Source organism: Mchenga conophoros, linkage group LG7 (genome assembly GCF_057382185.1).
Source record: "Mchenga conophoros isolate Kocher_MC1m ecotype Shallow Benthic linkage group LG7, M_conophoros_male_GT1.1, whole genome shotgun sequence".
NCBI lineage: Eukaryota > Metazoa > Chordata > Actinopteri > Cichliformes > Cichlidae > Mchenga > Mchenga conophoros.
Window position 1 is genome coordinate 33884190 of NC_140532.1, and position 20747 is coordinate 33904936.

General features: G+C 42.2%; 1 protein-coding gene across 2 annotated transcripts in view; it reads right to left on the minus strand.

Annotated features, from left to right (window-relative positions):
• LOC146570516 (ephrin-A5b-like) overlaps nucleotides 1-20747 on the minus strand; it is an 86311-nt gene that overhangs the window by 19351 nt on the left and 46213 nt on the right. The gene's annotated exons all lie outside the window — the stretch shown is intronic.

The window sequence follows — 20747 nt, forward strand, 5'->3', positions numbered from 1 at the left end:
TTGTGTTTACTGTACACCGAGTGGACACAAGAAGTGGGGAAAAAGTATAATAGCGACATATGCCAGGTATTCATTCCTGAGGAGAGCTATTGGAAACATATATTCCCATAGGCGCCGTATAAGGTTGCATTTCTGAGGCTTTTAGCGGAGACAGATTAGGCTTGGACAGCCGGCTGGATGTGTCTCTATAGCTGCTAATGGCCCGCGGTTCAGTATCACTGACATACTGCGGATGTCTTCAATACTCCACCTCTGTTCATTGACACAGCGAGGACCGTCAGGGGAGATGGGGCCAGAGACCGTGCTGGAGCATGCGGCAGGCTGATGATCCGATATGGGTGAACTCACCAGAGCACCGTAGGGGGTTTTCTATCCTGACTTTTCACAGGCCCTCACTGGCCACAGATCACATATTATGCCTGTCTCTGCTCCTCACCGAGGGAATGGGAAAACCAATCAGCTGATCTGCGGCCAGGTGAGACAGACAAGGAGGGTTTTAGATGCAGCTGTTGCTACTGACACGTACATGAGCAGCATAAAGGGACGTGTGTGCTCGCCGTGGCCTGCCGGGGGTATCAGGTTGTCGTTACAGATTGTAAATGTGCTGCAGGATTAGTGGCCAGCCCACTGGGCTTGCAAGGGCCACAAATGAGTGGATGTGTGTGTATGCATGATAGCGGGGTGTGTGGGTGTCTTGTGGCACCGTCGGCCATATTCTAATCTTTTTCTCTCTCTAATTATAGTCTGGTCAAATGTGAAACCAAAGCCTTGTTTTCTCTCCCAGTTTTTTCCCCCCTCGAGCACCAGCTGAGCGCTTTGGCAGTCTCAGCATGGCCTCCCCGCGCCTTAGTTTCAGACTCGCTTGCTGATATTATGACTACCAGGGGTCAGCCGGCTCCACAGTATCATGTCCTCAGCCAGAAGCACAGTGGGATAGACTGCTTTGTCCTGTGTCTTTACAAAGCTGTAAACTATAGCTGTGCCCCTGTAAGTGTCAGAGGCTGTCAATCAAACACGACCCCAGAGTAACAGCTAAGATTAGTCAGGATTAAAAAGAGTTTCTAACTAATTCCTTTGTGAAAGAAAAGAGGAGAAAGTTTGTGAAAGTGACAGTGACCCTACTCGGGCTTGAGTATTTGTTTCCAGATACATCCGGATCATGTCTGAAGAGGGGCCAGAGTTTACTTCAAGCATCAGCAAGCGTGGTAAAATTAGTCTCCAGTGACTGATTTGCTTTCACTTCACTTCTTCAGTGCTTAAGTGCAGGGGAATCAAAACAACAAGTTCACTCGGGATGTTAGATTCCACACTTTTTTAAAGCTTTTTAAACAGCATTTAGAATAAACTGGAGCTACTTTATCCAAGTGAAACTGTTCTTGGATATAAACTGTAAGACTTTATGCAAGAATAAGTTTCTCTTGAAATTTGAAAGTTTAAACACTGCATACATCATCTCCTCTTTATTGGAGTGGAAGCACAACTATTACTTCTGATGGCTGCATCCAGCAGGATAAGGTGCCACGTAACAAAGCTCATATCATCTCAAACCAGTTTGCTGAACACAACAATGAGTTCACTGTCCTCAAATGGCCTCCACAGTCACCAAATCCCCAATAGAGCACCTGTGGGATGTGGTGGAACAGGAGATTCTCATTATGGATGTGCAGCTGACAAATCTGCAGCCACCGTGTGACGCTGTCATGTGAGTTAGGAGCAGAACCTCTGAGGAATCTTTCCAGCACCTTGTTGAAGCTTTGCCATGAAAACTTAAGGCAAAAAGGGGTCCAAGACAGTACTAGCAAGGTGTAACTAATGAAGTGTCCCATGGGTGTATGTAGTCCAGAAAATGTCTTGATTTCTCTTCAATAATCAATCAAGAAATGTTCTTTTTCACTTCAATAATCCAGTTGAACATAAATCTGGCACACGGTGATAAATTTTTACATTTAGATGTTGTAAGAAGCTGCTCACACGGCTCTCTTGCTAAACTTTTTCCTGCAAGAAATTCAGTTGAAATTTCTGCAACAAACCACAGTGTTACAGTGACACAACACTTGGGCTGTAAATCACAGTCCGACAGCACTGTGTGACATTATGTGAGCCAAACAATGTGACAATAAGAAAATGTGCTTCAGTCATCAGGGCAGCTACAACGACAGAGAAGAGCCACCCTCGAGACAATGCTGCACTTTAAATGCTGGGTGTAAAACTATGCTGGAGTTCACATGCCGCTCGCTGGAACGGCTGTCTGAATTCTGCCCAAAGCTTCCAGCCATAAAAGATCAATACAGGCTATTTATTATAGGGTGCTTCTCAAATGATCTGGAAAGTTTGCAATAAATAAACTAGAAAGATATTGCATGGAATAGGGATTAGGGAGGGTGGGGTGTCAAAACATTCCTCAGACACCTGGGTCGGGGAGAGGATTTGTTGCGGCACCTTTATCTCTCTCAGTTTTGGCTTTTATTCACAGCCCATGATCGATCAACAGCTGTTGGTGAAACCATTCACGATTTAATCTTGACATATTTCTTTTTGGCAAAAAATGTACTCTAAGCAGAGAGAGGGTGCCCTCTGAAACAGCGTGCACCCCTGCCTGCCTGTAAATGTAGTTTGAATGACCGGTTTCTTACTCGTGTCTTGGATGCGCTTCTCTCTGCTGCTCGTTTACGGTCAGACTGTGAAACACAGGATTGGATTCTAGCTCCGAGCAGAGCCAAACATGTGCTGCGAAAAGCGGGCTGCATATGGACTGTAGGTGTTTACTGCGAAAGACGATAAAATGCGGGGTGAGAGAAGCGAGAGCGCCAGCAGATGAGCCAGATGTTTGCCAGATGGAGGCTGTACGGACGTTTTTGAGTGGCACAAGTGAAATATTGATAAGACGCAGAGCCATAAATGCACCGGCAGACCCGCGATGTAGTGGAATAAATGAAATTACAGCCCTTGCTGCCTTCGGGGTCTTCTTTTAACCAAAGTCTGTCTCCTGCTGATCTCTGCTCTGATCTCTACTTCATCTAACTTAAGACTAGAAGGACCCCCATTCTGGGCTGGACTGAAGCGTGTGAAAGAAACTTTTCTTTTTCTTTTACCCAGCTAAAAAGCCTCAACTGCTTTCTCAGTCACCAGCAATAGGGTTTCTTCATTTTCATCAAAAAAGATTTATTCATCCGTTTTTCTAAATGGCTTTGTTGTTATAGGCTATTTAGTGAGTCATTAAGCCTTCACAGGGCTGATCGAGGCAATTTCAACAGTTATGTTTTTCCTTTTGCTGTTGCTCTGAGCAGCGGGAGGTGTCGAAGGCTGAACAAGGCTTCGGGGTTTGATAGCAGGAGGCAGAAAGAACGATTAGACCTTAGCAGGAAAAAAAAAATTCTGGTTCAACAGTTCAGTATTAGTTATAAATGTGTCATAATGAGCCATTAACAAAACAAAAGCACCTTAGTCCATTTGTCTTAGGGATTAATGATCCCCGATTGGCTGAATTACTCATGCCCAGTTAGAGGGGTTTAATCAATGAATCAGTAACCGGAGCTCTTAACAAAGCACACATCTATGGATAATCCCTCTTTTCAGTCAGCTCTCCCACTTTGTTTGCTTTCTCTATCCCCATCTGGTGTGTTTGTGTCACTCCGTGGCCTGGCACAGGTAGGGAATGGTCGAGCCAGATTAGAGAGAAACCACAACACAGAGAGAGAGCGAGAGGTGGAGGAAGGGTGTGAAAACAGGAAAGAAAACAAGAAAAGGTGCCTTTGCACTATTCAGATTTTTTCATATCTATTGCATTAAAGGTTTGATTTCTTTCTCTGTGACAAACAACGGTGCTCACGAATCTCTAGAAGAACGTTGTTTGCTTTTGCTTTTCTCCCATATTACAAAGCTTTTTTTTTTTTTTGTTCCAGGAAGCATTGAAGGAAAGTCTTGAGAAACAGCAGGACCGTAAATAAAGCATTACTGTTTTATTTCCCAACATGAGGGTTTTAAATGACGTTTCAGGCCCTCTCTTTGCTGCCAGGAATTATGTTCTGGCAGAGAGTGAGACCTATATGTATTTACTTTTTATTTTATTGCCACGAATAAAAGGAAAGAAAAAAAAAACCCCCGTCTGCACTCAGGAAGCACCGATTGTGAAAATCTGGGTTGGTATTTGTGTTTAAAATAATTTAACCTATGACTGATGCACTTACTGATGTTTTATTTTTGTTTTTATTCTTTTTTATTCTTCTGTTTGTGCAGTGAAATAAAGAAATCTTCAGTTAAAAGTTTTTCAGTTTTTCATCACTCTGACTTCATCCTGGCTAAATGTCCACAATTATCAGCCACTTACATCAGAAAACATCATCCTATGTCTCAAAAGGCCAATATAAGTCAACTAATGGGCTGATATATCAGTGCATCCCTAGTCTGCACACGTCTCCTTTACCTTCCTCAGAACATATCTCTTTGACATAGTTTAATTCTTTTGGGTCTGAAAAGATGTTTTCTTTAAAACTGAAAAAATGACAGTAAAAACTTTGTAAAAGTAAACCTACAAGAACTAAAACCACCCATCAAAAAGTTCACAACCTCGTGAAGATTTCTTAATGTAGCCACAACCTTGACTGCACAGAAGTTACAGCACTGCCCTGTAGGAAATTCAGAGATAACAAAACAAACTGGAAAGTTCTTGGAGAAACAAAACGGGAAACAGGAGTGAGGACGAGGGAGTAGAGGGGGCAAAGACAGGGAGTGGAGGAAGTGAGGTTAAACAAAAGAAAGGAAGCGGGAGCAAAATGAAAGACGGGAAAATAAACCGAAGTAGTTATCAAAGAAAACAGGGTAAAACAGAAGAGTGGAGGAGGAGAAAATCAAATGGAAGACTGATAAACGGTAAGACCTGATCGGGAAAAAGAAAACAGTAGAAGACGAGTGGAAGGAGGAGAACAGGATAAAGCCGCCCTGTTGTTTTCCTAATGAACACGGTGGGTCACACGAGGGGCAGCTTCCCAGGGTTATTCCACAAAAAGAGAAAAGAAGCAATGCTTTGAGCCCACAGAAACACATGAAGCTCCTGTCACACAAACACTTGAAAGATGCAAATGCAACAACCGCAGAGTGCAGCCCTCACGCTGCTTCTTACTTTTCCACAGAGTCTGTAGTTCCCAGTCGCACCCTCAAGGGGGAGCCCTTAATGGGCCCGATAAGGTCCTGATCATATAATGTGATGTCACCAGATGGGGTCTGTCCACCCCGTTGCCCTCAGGGTTGGGAGGTCTTGATCGCCCTCCCTCCACCTGTCCAATCATTCACAGCTTTCCGCCTCTGGAAAGTTAAAGCCACCATTACTTAGGTGGCTAATTATATACACACACATCTGTCCATAGACTCACAAACACACTCACATAGGCACAGACTGCATTTAAACACATAATGTGTCTGCCAGAGGGCTCAGGCCGGCTGGGTGCTGACAGCAGAGAGATGGGAAAAATGGAGCCTGTAAAGTATAGACAGTTCCCCGTTTTCTGCTTCTCTTTTTTCTGCTGGGAACAAAACCAGTGGAGGTGAATAATTGGCCTCTGATTGAAAACACATTGCTGCTTGTGGGAAGGCACCTCAGATAGTTCAGAAAGGGAGAACAGAGGCTGGATGAGATGGGAGCAGCGAGAGCGGACAGTTCGTCGTTGGTTCCTGGCGGTCTTGACTGTGTCAACTGCTAACTCGTCCTTCAACGCAGCTGCAGGAGCTCCGACAGACAGACAAGGATCTACGTAAAGCTTCACGTACTCTAACCAAACTTACCACAAAGCTCCTGTCTCTGAGCACTTCATGTACCAGCGCAAACTTTGAGAACAAACTAATTACTAAAGGTGATGCTGAACTCTCAAAATAGTGTTTCCAAGATGTTTTGCAATGTTTAGTTTGCTAAACACGCACACTTTAAATAAAGCCTTATTTTTCACATCTTTAATTTCTTGGAAAGAACTTTATGTTCAATCTAACATTCCTTGGAAAATGGAAAAGCTGGAACCAAGCATGAGACAGGCTACATTTCACATAATGCGACTAATGCAGCATTTTTCCATTAGAGGCCTTGTTTTCCTGGTAAATGCCCACTTATTACAAACTCAACACTCAACAGCCTGAAATTTGCGTTACCCCGATGACCTCAGTGTGATATAATCAGGGTTATTTTCTCTGACTTTACAAAATTCCTCCAGAAGAACAGAACAGCAACATGAAGCGGGGCCTGAAACGCGCCTTTAATTTAAAGTTGTCTCTTCGCAACAATTTAAAAAGGCTCAAACGCGTCAAAGAGAACTCACTGTAGTCACTGTAGCCAACAATGCAATGTCCTCTTTATTAGATTAGGGAGAAAAAAAATTAAACTTCTGATGTTAAACATAAGACCTAATATTGTGTTTGCTTACTTGACCTAATGAAGCGGGAACCCCAGTGGCCCCTCAGCCCTCCTGCTTCCAGCATCCCTGCCTACATCTCAAGTGCAAATTACCAGAATGTCTCTTAATATCCAAGTAATAATTTATACTAAGATAATTACTCACTATATATATGCTGAATGCAATTCTAGCTCGTGGGCAGATTTCTAATGTGTGCAGCTAATTTGCTGCTCAATATAGAAGTTTAAAAACATAACTTTTTGAGTACTTTTACAGTCTGAGTCCTATATGGGTCTCCTGAAATGAAATATAAAACTCTGATTGATGTTCGTGTGGAGCGATCAGCTGATCGCGAATTATTCCACTTTTAAAACAAGTTGTTGCTGGTCAGACTGCTGCCGAGCGACTCTGAGTGACCCGACCCTTTCAGATGAGTATTTCTGACTGTGCACAAACTGAGTGAGACAAGCGATTCTCCTCCTGTCTTACATGAATGAGGCAGGTTAATTACTGACAGCGCTATTCTGGTGTCAAGGAGGTCAAAGCAGCAATGGAAGCATGGGGTGAGTGTGAGTCAGCACACAGACGCACACACAGCAGGGCTCCATCATTCAGTCAGTGTAAAACCCCAAGGGGCCGACAGAGCGACTCATAAACCCCCTCTGTGCTAAAGATGCTTGTTCAGGTTTCCATGACCGCAGTTTACAGCAACACAGCGCTCCAGCCATGGAATCGCCGCTTTTAACAAACATACCTGAGAGTGTGTGCAAGCAGGCAAACAAGCACTAAACATGAGCGCAGACACACAAGTACTTCTAATGTCACATGACTCCAGGAGGCCCACAGCAGGTTTGGTTAAAATAACCCGGCTAGCATATGTCCCATCAGCACCTGCCCAAGTGGATGGAGGAACAATCTGCGAGGCGCTGCAGATATGGGCACGCGTGTGCACGTGATTCTGGTGGCGAGCACACGGAGTGAGTGTGTGCGCTCGTGCAGGGTTCAGTGGCTGAACATCCCGGGACGCCTCCCGTCAGACGAGACGCTCAGCGTGCTCGGCTGATATCGATCTGACACCTTAGACTCTGAGCTGAGGTCAGGGGTTAGTGACAGCCCATTATTCAGCTTGAGAACCAGTGTTTGGTCAGTGTCTGAGCCCAGGTGACGGCCTGACCTCGCTGTCGTCCATCTTAGAAGCTGCTGAGGGATGGAAGGTGAAGTTTAAAAAGTCTCTTAAAAACGTCAATTCCCCATGAAATGCTTCATGCTTCATTTATTCTGTTTTTTGCTGCTATAGACAGGAGTCCCGCTCTCTCCCCGCCATCTTTGTGTTCTGCAGGCATTTCATTGTCTTCCACTTAATGGGCTGACTTTACTGAATCAATAAAGTTCATTTCTTTCTTTTTTGTCCTGCTTTAAATGATCAACAAATATCCACATTAAACCAGCCCTATTATTTATTTAAACTTTTGATTATATTGGTAATTTGTAATATGTGTTATGAAGTTAACAAAATGAAATTACATAGGAATTAGATTCAATTAAACAAAAAGCTTTTTAAAGTTAGAACTGAATAAAATAAAGCCAAAGTAGTTATTTTAAAGAGGCCACATTATGTTAGAATAGCATGTAGAGATGTTTGATGCCACTGCTGTGTCATTAAGTATTTTTATAATCCTTAAGAAAAAAAAATCCCTCAGTAATGTTTTTTCATGTTTTTTATTTTCTTGCCTCACCAACAGCTACCCTCAGGCCAACAACCAGCAACTGCTGACATACACTCTGAGCTCTGTATGCATAGCTGCGTAACAGGTTTGGCGCTATTACACAACTATGCTTTAATTTAATACTTTGCAAGTTTAATATGTTCAACAAGGAGCCAGACTGCTAAATGAACATTAGGAGGAGACACATCAGCCAAAACGTTTACTCAATTCAGCCTTAGCTGGCTCTTTAGCATTCCTACATATCGTTCTACTCTGAGGTCCACATCATAACCACAAAACAAAAAAAATACAACAAAATTTCAGAAAATGCAACATTATACTTTACAAAAAGACTCATTTTCTTTTTAAAATGAAAGAATTCACATCTATGGCCACCAGTTAAAGTCATTTCCCGTCTCTATAACACTCTTGGAAGAAAAGGCTGAAATCATGATTGTTGTATTTTCTGAAAAACCTTCGTGTTTTATTTTTCTTATTCCATTCTGGACCTTAAGGTTAGTGCAGAAAAAGTGCCAAACACAAATGGAAAACAAACTGCGTGGTCCATTCGTGCACTCGTTCACGAACGTCATGCCTCGTGCGGCTAGATTTTCAAAAACTTAAAGTAGAATTGGAGCATCAGTCAGCACATGAAGCCAGGAGAAAAAACCTTCCTTGCTCCATCTTTCCAGCAGAATGAGGCAAATATTTCTGTCTTTAACATATTTGTCTTAATAATTTCATGTAGCACAAATGTATGGTGAGTCCAAGCACCAGACGTAGTATGCAAAAATACTTAGTATGTATTTATTTAGGCTTGTTAGTTGGATATCAATGCTAATATCCCTGTTTCTACTCTCTTTAATATAAGTAGGACATTAAAAAAGAAAGTTTAGCCATAAAAAGTAACACAAAGGAGTAAAGCAGCGATACAAACAAGCAAAACTAGTGCACGTGCACACACAAACCAGACAGAAAGCCAGATGCGAGCTAGCCTAAGCAGCAGTGATTTCTACAGGAAGGCCCCACCTGAAGCATGTTTAACTAACATGGCCCTGATCCCCACTGCGAGGCCAAGACTCTGACCTCCGACCTCGCTCCCCAGGGGCGATCCTAACCCCCTGTGCAGCCCTATCACTTTACTGCACCCCAGGGAGCCATGGCCCTGCCCCTCCAGGCCGCCCTGGGCCCAAAACACTCTGAACCCACAACCAGGACTGGTTGGTGGTGGTGTCGGAGGGGAGGGACAACGGTGACGAGAGGAGCCCACAACGTCTGGACTCAATCACCCGCCCATGACAAGCCTGCAATGCATTCACACACATGCACACACACCCCACTACGACTGCATGCAAACACACACACCAACACCAGCACTTATCCACCAGTGAGGTCTCACACACATCAAAGTGCGGTGGAGCTGACTTGGCTGAGTAATAGGCGTTCTGTGGGGAGATGGTGAAATGCTAAAAACTCAGGCTTGGAAAAATTGTTGTGTTCAAGGTTCTGGAGGTGGAGGGGTGGAGATGGAGGGTTGTATGTGAGGCCTAAAGACAAGAGAGCGAGAGAGGATAAAATGGAAGCGGCAGAGTGAAGGATTAACTAGTGAAAGAAGAAGCCAAAATAATGTGAGAAAAACCAAAAGGACGCAAAGGAGGGGACTGGGAACGAGCACATCCCTGATTTAAAACTCCCACAGGTCTTTTATACAAACTAGGAGGTCTGTGTGTGAATGTGTGTCTTTCTGAGTTTGTTTGGCCCAATTTAACATTCACAGTCTCAATGGATTTTACAGGCTCGAAACACCACTGGTTCCCATTCCTCAAAATCCTTGTTGTCCATTCATGCTGAGAAGCTTTTCTTTGGAAAGGCACTGCTCACAGTTTTCTCTGTTCATTTGCCTCTATAATTTTTTGTGATTATCATGATTACTGTGACTCTCATGTCATGGTGGTCCCTCAAGATTTTTCTGGTGAAATCAGCTAAAAAACCTGGGAACAGTTTATTTCATGGCTCCTGTATTCCCCTTATGATTTCCAGGAATCTTTCCCAATTAATTTCACAAAAATTAGCCAGCAGTTTTCCCCCCGCATAGAGGTTGTTTTTTTCTTTTGGCAGAAGTCTGGAAACATCCTGCTGCTGCTGATGAAAATTACTAGGAGACTTCAAAAGTCCCATGCAATTTGATACTAATTACAAGGCAAATTGAGAATGTGTTACTACAGTTATTAAGTTGCCACTCATTGTGTTGAAGATTTTAAGAAAAAAGTAGGGAGTAATTGTTGTTCAGAGTTTCCTGGAAATACAGAAGAAAATAACTGAGTCACATCATTTCACCAGTCATCCATCTATCCATCCATCCATGATGTAGTCTTGTGATTGCTATTGCAAAACTGAAAACTGAAGAAACGTGGGAAAAGATTATCCCACTAAAACTGTTAAACATATTTGAAATCTAAAAACACAGGTACGAATGAAATTTACAAAGCATCACCCTAATATTAATCCAGAAAATGGTGAATATATATATTTTATTGAAACTAACTGAAATGATGCATACTGGGATGTCTGTAAATAATGTAATTAGTTGATCTGAAGTCCTCCAAAATGATCCGCAAACTTCATTTACATTGATTTTAGCTTTGAAAAATAAAAGCAGAAATTCTAAACTAGTTAAATCAGATTTAAATTAAATCTAATTAATGAAGTTTTTCTATATCTTCTTTTATAATGTAAGGTTCCAATTGGTGCAGGGCGATTACTAAAGTTCTAAAGACTCATAAAGTTTGATGTGTTCATTGTAAGGACGTCGGTGGGCTCACTCCACTTTACACCCAACAGCAGGTCGAGAAAAAACAGCACATGTAATATCATGTAAAGGCTAAACATAGAAGGATCCCCTGAGTGCTCTGCATGCCAACGCCAAACTGTACCACCTGGTCCGCTCAATCTGCCCCTGAAAGGCCCCCTCCGCCTCATCCCCATGACACAGAATGTCTGTCAGAGTCTCGTCCATCAGCTCTCAAACCGGAGACTATCTCAGATCTGCGCATACCGCCTTAAGAGAGCCTCGGCTCGGATTCACACGCGCCGCCTTTAGAAGTCCTGGGTTCAGTTTCGCACGCTCCTCCTTAAGAGTCTGTATTTCATATTCACACCCACCGCAGCATTCCAGTGTCAGCGCCGGTGGAGGCCATGTTCCTCTTTCACATATTCGGCGCAGTGAGAGTCGTACACTCGGTGAGGTAATGGCCCATCTTTTAGGACCTCCAGTGGGCAAATTTCAATGCATATAAAGCGGTTTCCTGCTGCTAAGGAGCATAAATGAAGGTGAGAGGTGCTCCAGAATTTCACGTGAATACATACCTGCTGATGCTGATGCACACAGAGGCAGCAGGAGACAAAAGTTTAGGAAGACGGATTTGTGACTAACAAGAATAACGTCAAGAAGAATTAAGGCCTTGATTTTTTTCCAAGTGTTTGTGGCCACAAAAGTGATGAACATTTAAGTTTTAAATAAATCAAAAAGCAGCGGCATGGGGAGTTTTGTGACAGAAAGTACAATCTAGTAATATATACTCAAGCAGCTCTGGATTATTGGGAAATGGTTCCTGGGAAGCCCAGTACTATTGAGAATAGTTGTACTACAAATATGGCATCAGTATCTAAAATTCTGGAAAAATGCAAGCAAAATGTTAACTAAAAACCACTGAAGGTAAGAGAAATGAAGTCTTTTTGTTAACTCAGTGTTGTTAATGTGGAAACGGTCCAAAGTAAAGCCAACAGTTATATATTGTACTGTTGAAAGTGGTAAATTCTCCCTGGATACAAAATTTAAGAGAAAAACGTGAAATCCGCCCACACATACGTGACTTTTGCAGACCCGGCTCATATTATTCTGAGCAGCAGAAATCTGGCTCAGGACGAAGCCGACCTGTCCAATACGGTGGACTGGCCAAAAAAAATATCACCAGCTGCTATCCAACAGCTGACCAGCATTAAACAAAGCCAAGCCCCCTCACATACACAGACACGCCCTTTCAAAGGTTTCAATAAACTCACATCCTCATCACATCCCAAGAAACATGTGGTCCACAAACACGTTCTCATCAAATGTTTCGCAACACCTGACATCCAGTCTTTCTCCGGCCTGCTCTCTGAACTTTACAACTGACCCCGGATCAGCGATCGGTGATGGCGGTGACAATGAGCGCCACCTCGGCTGAATCCGGGCCAGTGGTGAAATGGCTAGATAGGAACCACATGTCAGCAGCTGCACGTCAGATTGAGGAAGGATTTACTGCGGCTATGTGATGATGGAGAGAGGGCCGTAAAGGAGAGATAGAGCCGCCGTTGATAGATCACCTCACCGCGGGCCGGCTTCCATCTGAGAACACAAGCAGATGACTTTTTAACCTCCACACCTCGCCAAAGGGAAGGAGACGTAAGACAGATGTGTGTCTCCGTTTTTTTTGTCAGAAATGTCCTTTTTCTTTTCATTCATGGTGCCTTTCTCTCCACGTACAGTATGCGCCTGGGTTAAATTAGGCATTTGGCGGCAACTAAATCCTCCCATCCACCCGTCATTATCGCTGTATTTTAGGGAGCAGACTGCAGTGATTAGCCCTAGCCCCTGAACCGTGGGCCACCTCATTTAACACACCACTTGATGTAATTGTTATTGGAGAGAAGATACTAGCCTGCTGTTCAGACTCTCTTCTCTGTCTCACTCTGACAGTTGCTCGCGACACCGTCACTGCCTACGCTCGTTTGTGAGTCGGAAAATAAGAAGAAGAAAAAGAAGAGAAATATCAAGATTTGGCTCAGGCTGAACTGAAATGTGTGATTGGAGACCAAAAATGGAGAGGAAGAGATAATTTGTTGAGTCAAGAAAACTAAACAAAAACAAGGATAAGGAAACAATGGTTCAAGTGAGCTTTTTGAGTTGCAGGATGATTCCTTTATCATCGTGATGGTTCTTTTATGTCTGGGCTAAATGTAAATGTTGGCTGAACAGCATCTCAATAAAGCTTCTATAGCCTTGTTTAATAATTGATAGAGACTTGGTGCTGTGCTTGTAGACATACTGTAGTCTGAGAAACACTTGTCCGAGTAGGTTTGATTCTTGTCAGCTTAGCTAGGTTCCCCAGCCAAGTGCTACTAATAGCAAAGCATCAGTGACCAGTTAGGGCAACACAGAACAAACACCTCTCAGGCAGGGGACACATTTGGACCTGTTCTCGTCTAACTTATAGCTAAGTTATGATACTGGTAAATGGTCTGTGAGCTAAATGTGAACTAAAAATCACGCCAGATGTGGCTTAAAATGCCACAGCACACCTGATGTTTAGCTTCTATGAGGCAAAGTTGTGACTGAGCTGAGGCAGTCAGGCTCACTCTCAGTCAGGGCCAAATGTGACCTATAAAAAACTGCTGATCTGGGCCAAATATCCATTGCTAAACGGGTGCACTCGAATATACGTATTCACATGAAGACTGAGTCATTATCAGGTCAGCACTCATGCAAGGAATTCAAAGACAATGATCCGAGGGTGTAAATACTGATACGGAAGACAGATGCTCCCAGGAATGAAAGAGACCGAGGATAGCTGCTGCTAACTGTCTTCTTTAATCTTCTGTGTTCAAACATTTTGCCATTACAAATGATGCTTGATTGCACTTCAAAAAATCTCCCGCTAACTCCTGCATTTCCAGCACAGCTCAGTTTGCTGCCCCTAGTGGTCAATAAAGTTTTCTTTTAATGAAAATTGCTGTTTCACAGTTTCAGATAACTCTAAACATTTTTTGACATTTTGAATGTAAATTTTCTATACTTTTGCCCGCTTTCTCCAACTGCTTGCTCAAAGAATTGTTGGCTTTACCTGAAATTTAACAAGCCTTGCGATGACTGGTACTGTGAACTGGCACGTAATAAATAAAACGAAACGGTACTGAATATAGCTTACTGTACATTAATATATTTTGATATTGCACTATTGATTTAATTATAGCTGAACAATCATCAATTCTGTGCTTCGTGGCATAGGAGAGCAGCAGTTTCACAGACAAGGAGACAATGGGAGATGTATAAGCGGAAAAAAAGAGGAGAGGAAAAATGAAGAAAGAAAATTGAAAATGAAAGATTTAAAAGAGGAAAAGAGCTCAAACACATTCAATGGGAGTCTTGGGGTGGAGGGTTGGATAAATATACTCCTCTTCACTGAATGATAGGCATTCTCATCTCTCATATACCCCCTGGGGAGACGGAGAGAGCAGAGCAGGGCTAGACTTGCCATCTTAACCCTTCCTCTGTGCTCATTTTACGCTAGCATCCCTTTCTTCATCTTTCCGCCTGCTCTTCTTTCACTCCCTCTCAGGGCTGCCATCTCTGATCATTTTAATACAGCCCCGAACCTTCTGCCTCTTCCTCCCTCTCCCTGCCCTTTCACTGCCATTAGCAACCCGCTCTCTCCTGTCCTAAATGGCATGTGACCGCCATTATCGCCTTGTGGAAAGAGCGCCGTCATCATGTGTGCCATCATTTTCATCCATAACCATTAGGAACATTGTAAAAAGATACGACCACTCACACGTTGTCTTCAAATAATGGACTGTAGGCACACGATTGGACTGCAGCTGCTCGCCAGTACCAGCAGACACTGTCATTACTTTTTACGACTTTGAGTACTTCAGCCCTTAATGTACATCCTTCCTGTCCTTCAGGGTTTGAAGCCAGAGGAGTAGGGACGATTAGCGGTGGGAGAAACCATCCGGTTGTCAAAACAGCCACAGGTTTGATCTCTCCACCAATTACCAGAGCTCGGAGAAGAGTTTTACAGCTTAATCAATGCTGCTGTTATTTGACCAGGGAGGGGCAGAAACTCAATAAACTGGTATCCTGTTTCATTAAAATCACATCATGATCTAGTACTGCTGCTGACCTGTGGTAATGCATGATTCACTTATAGAGCGTATATAATTTCAAAAGAAACACTTTAAAGTGGAGCCTGATCAATACAGGATTTTTAAGACTGATACCAATACTGATATTTGATTATTTAAAAATCTGATATATTGATCAATATTTATGTTAGATTCCCCTAACATTTGTTTTGTATAGTTATTTGTTAGTTTTTAAATGAGATAATAACACGATGCATTTTAAAAATGTTATGCTTGTTATGCTCTGCCAACGATGCTCGGATAAGCTGGTTGTTGTGTTTGTAGCCCTCCAAACACATGTATGTGCTATACAACACCAACATAGCTAATATGTCAGATAAATTCAACAACGGCTCCATGTCAGCATGTTTGTCTTTATGAAACTCTGAAGAAGTTCTAGTTATAAAAAGCAGGGTGTCTAATTTCAGATACTTTCATCAAGCAGTAGACTGTATTTTGTACATAATTCCTTACACAGTGTGTAACCTAATCCTAAGCATGAAACTGTACAGCTACTGGAAAATTCTAGTGCATACAATATTTTAACAAGTAGAAATACCAATATATCATGCCACAATGGCTAATTAACATCAACATCTGATGGTAAAATCTGCTTCTGTTAGCTACTTAACTAGTAGGGGTGCAACGATACACAAAATTCGGCATCAACACGTTAACAAGCTAACTGTGCTCAGCTTTGACCAACTGAAAACAATCGCTAAATTGTAGCCAATTTCATCTCTGTCAGCTTTAGAAAAAATCCACACTTTTATCACCTCTCAGCTGTACATTACATATGGTTGCAAACACAACTGCTCAATTTGTAGCTGGTACAAAGAAAAAACAGCACATCACTCCTGTTTTAGCTCAGTTGTACTCTGTGTAATTTAACATGCAAACAGTGTTGCCAACTCCTCAGTAAGGAAAATCGCTATTGGCTGTCCTAAAAGTCGCTAGAAGTCGCCAAATGACGTCATCGTCTAATTTGCACAATTGGTCATGCTAATGTAATTGTAACCTACGCTGTTGGAGAGAGAAATAACATCGTGGAAGAGACATAAAGTGAGTAAAAAAGTCCTAAATGCAGTTAGAATGTATTTAGAACTGCAAATTAAATTTCTTTTAGCAATTATTGTTTTTTAATGTCACAGATCCAACCCTGCTCCTTTATCCGGGCCTGGACCAGCAAAAGTGACCCGAAATTGGCGTTCTGGTGGAGTTACTTTGTGTGTGAGAGTTTATAAGTAGTTTTAAACCTTGTGATCCACAAAACAGCATAACAGTAAAAGAACTGACTGCGTTACAGTCAGTGCAGGAGCAGCGGCTTCGCCCATGCGTGATTCATTTGCTGTTTGGATGCACAGGTGTGAACGTCTCCTGCCCTGATAGCGGCTGGGGGAGGACTATCCTCCGCCTGGGAGCGCTTTGGCACGGGTGAGGTGCCCAAGGCAGCACCGCTGCCTGTTGAGAGTAAGAGTGATGCGCGTTTTCACGTCATAGATAAGTCTCCAGTAATACCAGAAAAAGTCGCCAGATTTGTCACTAGTCGCTTTTTAGAAAAAAAAGTCGTTAAAGGGGGTCTGAAAACTCGCTAAATATAGCGACAAAGTCGCTAAGTTGGCAACACTGCATGCAAACACAGATAGCATGATGCTTTGTTAGCATGTTAGCATGCTAATTTCTGTTAACAGCTTATGGCTATGCATTGCAGACTACCTACAATACCATGGCTGTGGATATGTATAAAAATATTAAAGATTTTAACTTAGACGCTGATCTATCAGTTTAAAAATGGCATACATATTGTTGCGACTTTCATCCGTAAATAAAGCCGCGGCCGGCTGAGTTGGTTGTGTCCCTGTGACGCGCCTCCAATAATCCATAATGAGTCGTACTTGTACTTTGCGCATTTATTTTAAGAACAAAACAATTGATTGCGCTTTCAATCAATTTACAAATAGCGCATGGATTAACTGGTGTGCCAAAAAATGACGGTCAACAGAAAAGTTTGCCCACAAACCACTCACCCAACACACCTGCTGCGAACACCGACATCAGGTAAATAGACTGTAACCACACCCACATACCATCACCTGAGACGCAGGTAAAGCTATACACCTGTACCACCAAAACAAAAAGGAAAAACATAAACATTGACTTTGGCTCTTACACATATATTGCTATACATATACATGTGTTACTGTTTTTAAGAAGGGAACAACACAATGGTTGTATAATGAAACCAACATGGAACATCCATTTAAAGGCAGCATCAAACCTATATATAGAATATTGCCTAGATTACAACCTGGCGATTTCTGAGACAGAGGTGAAACATTCAAATGACAAGTAAAAAAATGTTAATTTAATTTTAACTATGCTAATCTTTAAATTTAAAACTAAAATACTCTAAAGACAGCAGAGCCTGACTGAAAGTCAGTGATAATCCTTAGAAATCTAGAATATCTTTTTGCTTTTCGAGGTTATTAAATAAATGTGGGCTTATCTCAGAGTCAGTGATGCTGGTGTGACACAAGATAAGTGTCACCAAAAATCAGCAAATCTCTGTGCGTGAATCAGACAGAGGGCCAGAGTTTAAAATGACTTGGAACCAGCATCAGCCAGCACACACAGAGTACTGTGCACACACTGCTCTCAGCACTCACCACGTTAACGCAGACACACACAAACGCACACCGAGAACACTTCACGGGCTCAACACTCCTCAGATAGTGTTTACCCTCCGAACAACAGCCAATTACATGGACAGGGAGCCTTTCAGCAGCTAACCCAGCGCCACTGTAATCACAGAGACACAAACATTTGGACATTTTTTATGTTATTCAACACAGTGCTGTTTGGATTCAATTAAATATTATCAAAGCGAAGAACATAACTCAGTGCAGAGATAAATATGCTGCTGAAGCCATTTTTCAACAAAGACTTAACTTTTAAACATCCTGAACGCCATCAGTGAAACAATTTCTCAAATCAATTATTTTCCTTTATTTTTACACTATTTATAGGGCATGCTGATGAAAACTACATGACAGGAAGTCAGGTTGTTTCAACTGTGTGAGGGCCCCAGGGTAAAATAGCTGTGAGTAGCTATTAACCCTGTTTATCCCACTCTCTGAAATATTTCTCTTATATGTCATGTATGTGACACATATTCCTAAACACACCGTCACTTCAATTATCCGTCCCTGCACTCCTGCATTCTCCTGTTACACTCATAATCAGGCATTTGGTGGACTTGTAGTTTTTGAGGTTACACTTTACAGTTACACTTTAAAAGACACCGTTGGCAGCAGATTCTTAGGCGCATAACATTATAAAGTCAAACACTGTTAGCTGACAAACTGAGCAAAAGCGGAGGTAAAGTTCAGAGACTTACTGGAACTTGCTAAATTGCATGTAGGGTAATTTTTCCAGGTTCTGCTGACCTGCTGTAGGATGACTCGTAGCAATGAACTAGTATTTATTATTTTCACATGCAGCACCTGAAAATTACCTCAGTTTTCCTGTAATTAGCACTAAATTAATCTTTTTTAGAAGAATTCATTACAATTTTTCTTAACAGGAAATTAGAAAAAAAAACTTAAAACGATTTCATTGTTTCTTAATCCAAAGATTAATCTCTCCCATATTTTTTCCAGTAACGACAGACTAATAGGTCTTTCCTCTTTTAAAAAAAAGACCTTTAAGATGACTAATTGTCTAAAGATTTTTTGGTTGACCAAAGAGCCTAAAGATTAATTAGCTGAGCAATCAACTGAGCAGGAGCGGCCCATTTATTTAGTTCAAATGAACTCCTTTTTTTTCTCTTGCACGGATATCAACTACTGTTTTTGTAAGACAAAGGAACAATTCAGTCTAGCCACCGCTGCATTCAGATTAACTTGAGTGTTGCTAATGCTGGCAAAGTTCGCTGGCTTTGTGGCTGCAGTGGAGATGTCATCTCGCACATTCAACCTGTCCCATCGCAGGGCCAGGTCATCGCAGCCGAGAAGAGGTCTCGGTTTAACACCTACAGGTCACAGAGTGCACCTTCCTTCTGTCATTAGGCGCTTGCTGAGCCTAACCCAGGGAGAAACTCGAGCCCTGCCCTACAGGCAGCTAATCCACCTCAACAAAGCCTTTATGCTGCTCTGACAGCCTGAGCGATAATCATTCAGGTAATGCAAACTACTCCAACCTGAGCACTGTTCATGCAGGTGGCTTCACTGAGTGCTCTGTGTGTTTAGGTGGGTGTGTTTTTGTGTGTGAGCCGAGGTCGAAGGAAGCACATTTGAGGAACCGCATGTTTATCAAATGCCTGTGTTTGTGGTTGTATGTATGCACATGTGACCTTTCCAGGTGTCAAACACTCAGAGGGAAGTGTAGTATAGCTGTGCAGCCGAGGCTGCAGCCGTCACACGCAGGTCAACTGCTCTCACATGCATCTAAAGACTCAAATCCCCATAATCCCTCAAAACGACTGAGCTCAAGTCAGGAGTGATGGCAGGCACATGCAAAAAAATCCATCTTATTGATGAAACACGACAGTCTAGCTGTGTGATAAGCAACAGATTCATTAGTCTTGCATGTTTCTCATTGTTTAGCAGATCCCTATTAAAATTATAGGTCTGCTGATCAACCACATTACCTCCTCCTTTGGAAATAACAATAGAAAGACTTTACTGCTTGATCCTGGCAGACTTTAGGATCTGGTTAAGTAAGTTAATCCAAAACCAGACATGGGTTATGTTTTGGATATGTTAAAAAATGTTAATTTTTATTTAAAAGATTTTAAAAAAATAAAAATAAAAAATAAGACTGACCATGTTTCCTATTTCATTTCATTCGCGTGCAAGGTACAATTTCAATAATGAATCTTTTGCATTAATTTACACATAAAATCACCCAATATAATTTATTTCGTTTCAATATTTGTTCTCCAAATTTATTATTTTTCTTAGTTCTGAGAAAAACTCTTCAGAATTTTGTCCTTTTCTTTAAAAATCAGACTTTTCTTTTTCTCTGACCTTTGAGGCAAAAAGCCAGAATTATGAGTTCCATTCTTGAGAAATAATAATTAAGATATTTAAGGACAAACAGGCAGCAAGGCAGCTGGTGTGACATGAAAACAAAGTGAAAGGCAAGCTGGTTGAGATTCTGGAAGTGACGCAGGTTAGCCAGAGGCAAACAAACTAAGGAAACAATAAGAATTGCCTTCAACGAGCAAGAGAGAGGGAGAGGGAGAGAGAAACACGCACACACCCACGGTGCCTGCTGCATTCCTGTGTGCCTCCTGGCTCTCGTCCCACCACACTTGTCACCGGACAGCGCAGGGCCCTGCAGTGTGTGCCCGGCCGGCCTGAAGAGGCTCTCACGGGCCTGTTAGCATGCAGATGGTGTCAAGTGACAAGAGCCGGAGCTGCAGGGACGCAGATGGAGGCTGGCGGCCGCTCCAGCCTCGAGATTCAGGAGCTTTGTTTCCAAGAAACAGCACAACTTCTCGGAGGGAAAACGACTTCTGTTCAGCTCAGAGCCGAGTGAAAAATCATGCCTTAGGATTGTTTGTTGTCAGCTAATCTGCTGTACTTATATCATCGTTGAGAATGTTAAAAACTGTACATTTAAATCACTGCAACTTGCTGGATCTTTGAGCAAGTAACAGATACAACTGACATTTAAAAATGTCTAATAATAAAGCTGTGTGTCTTAAAAGTGTATTGGC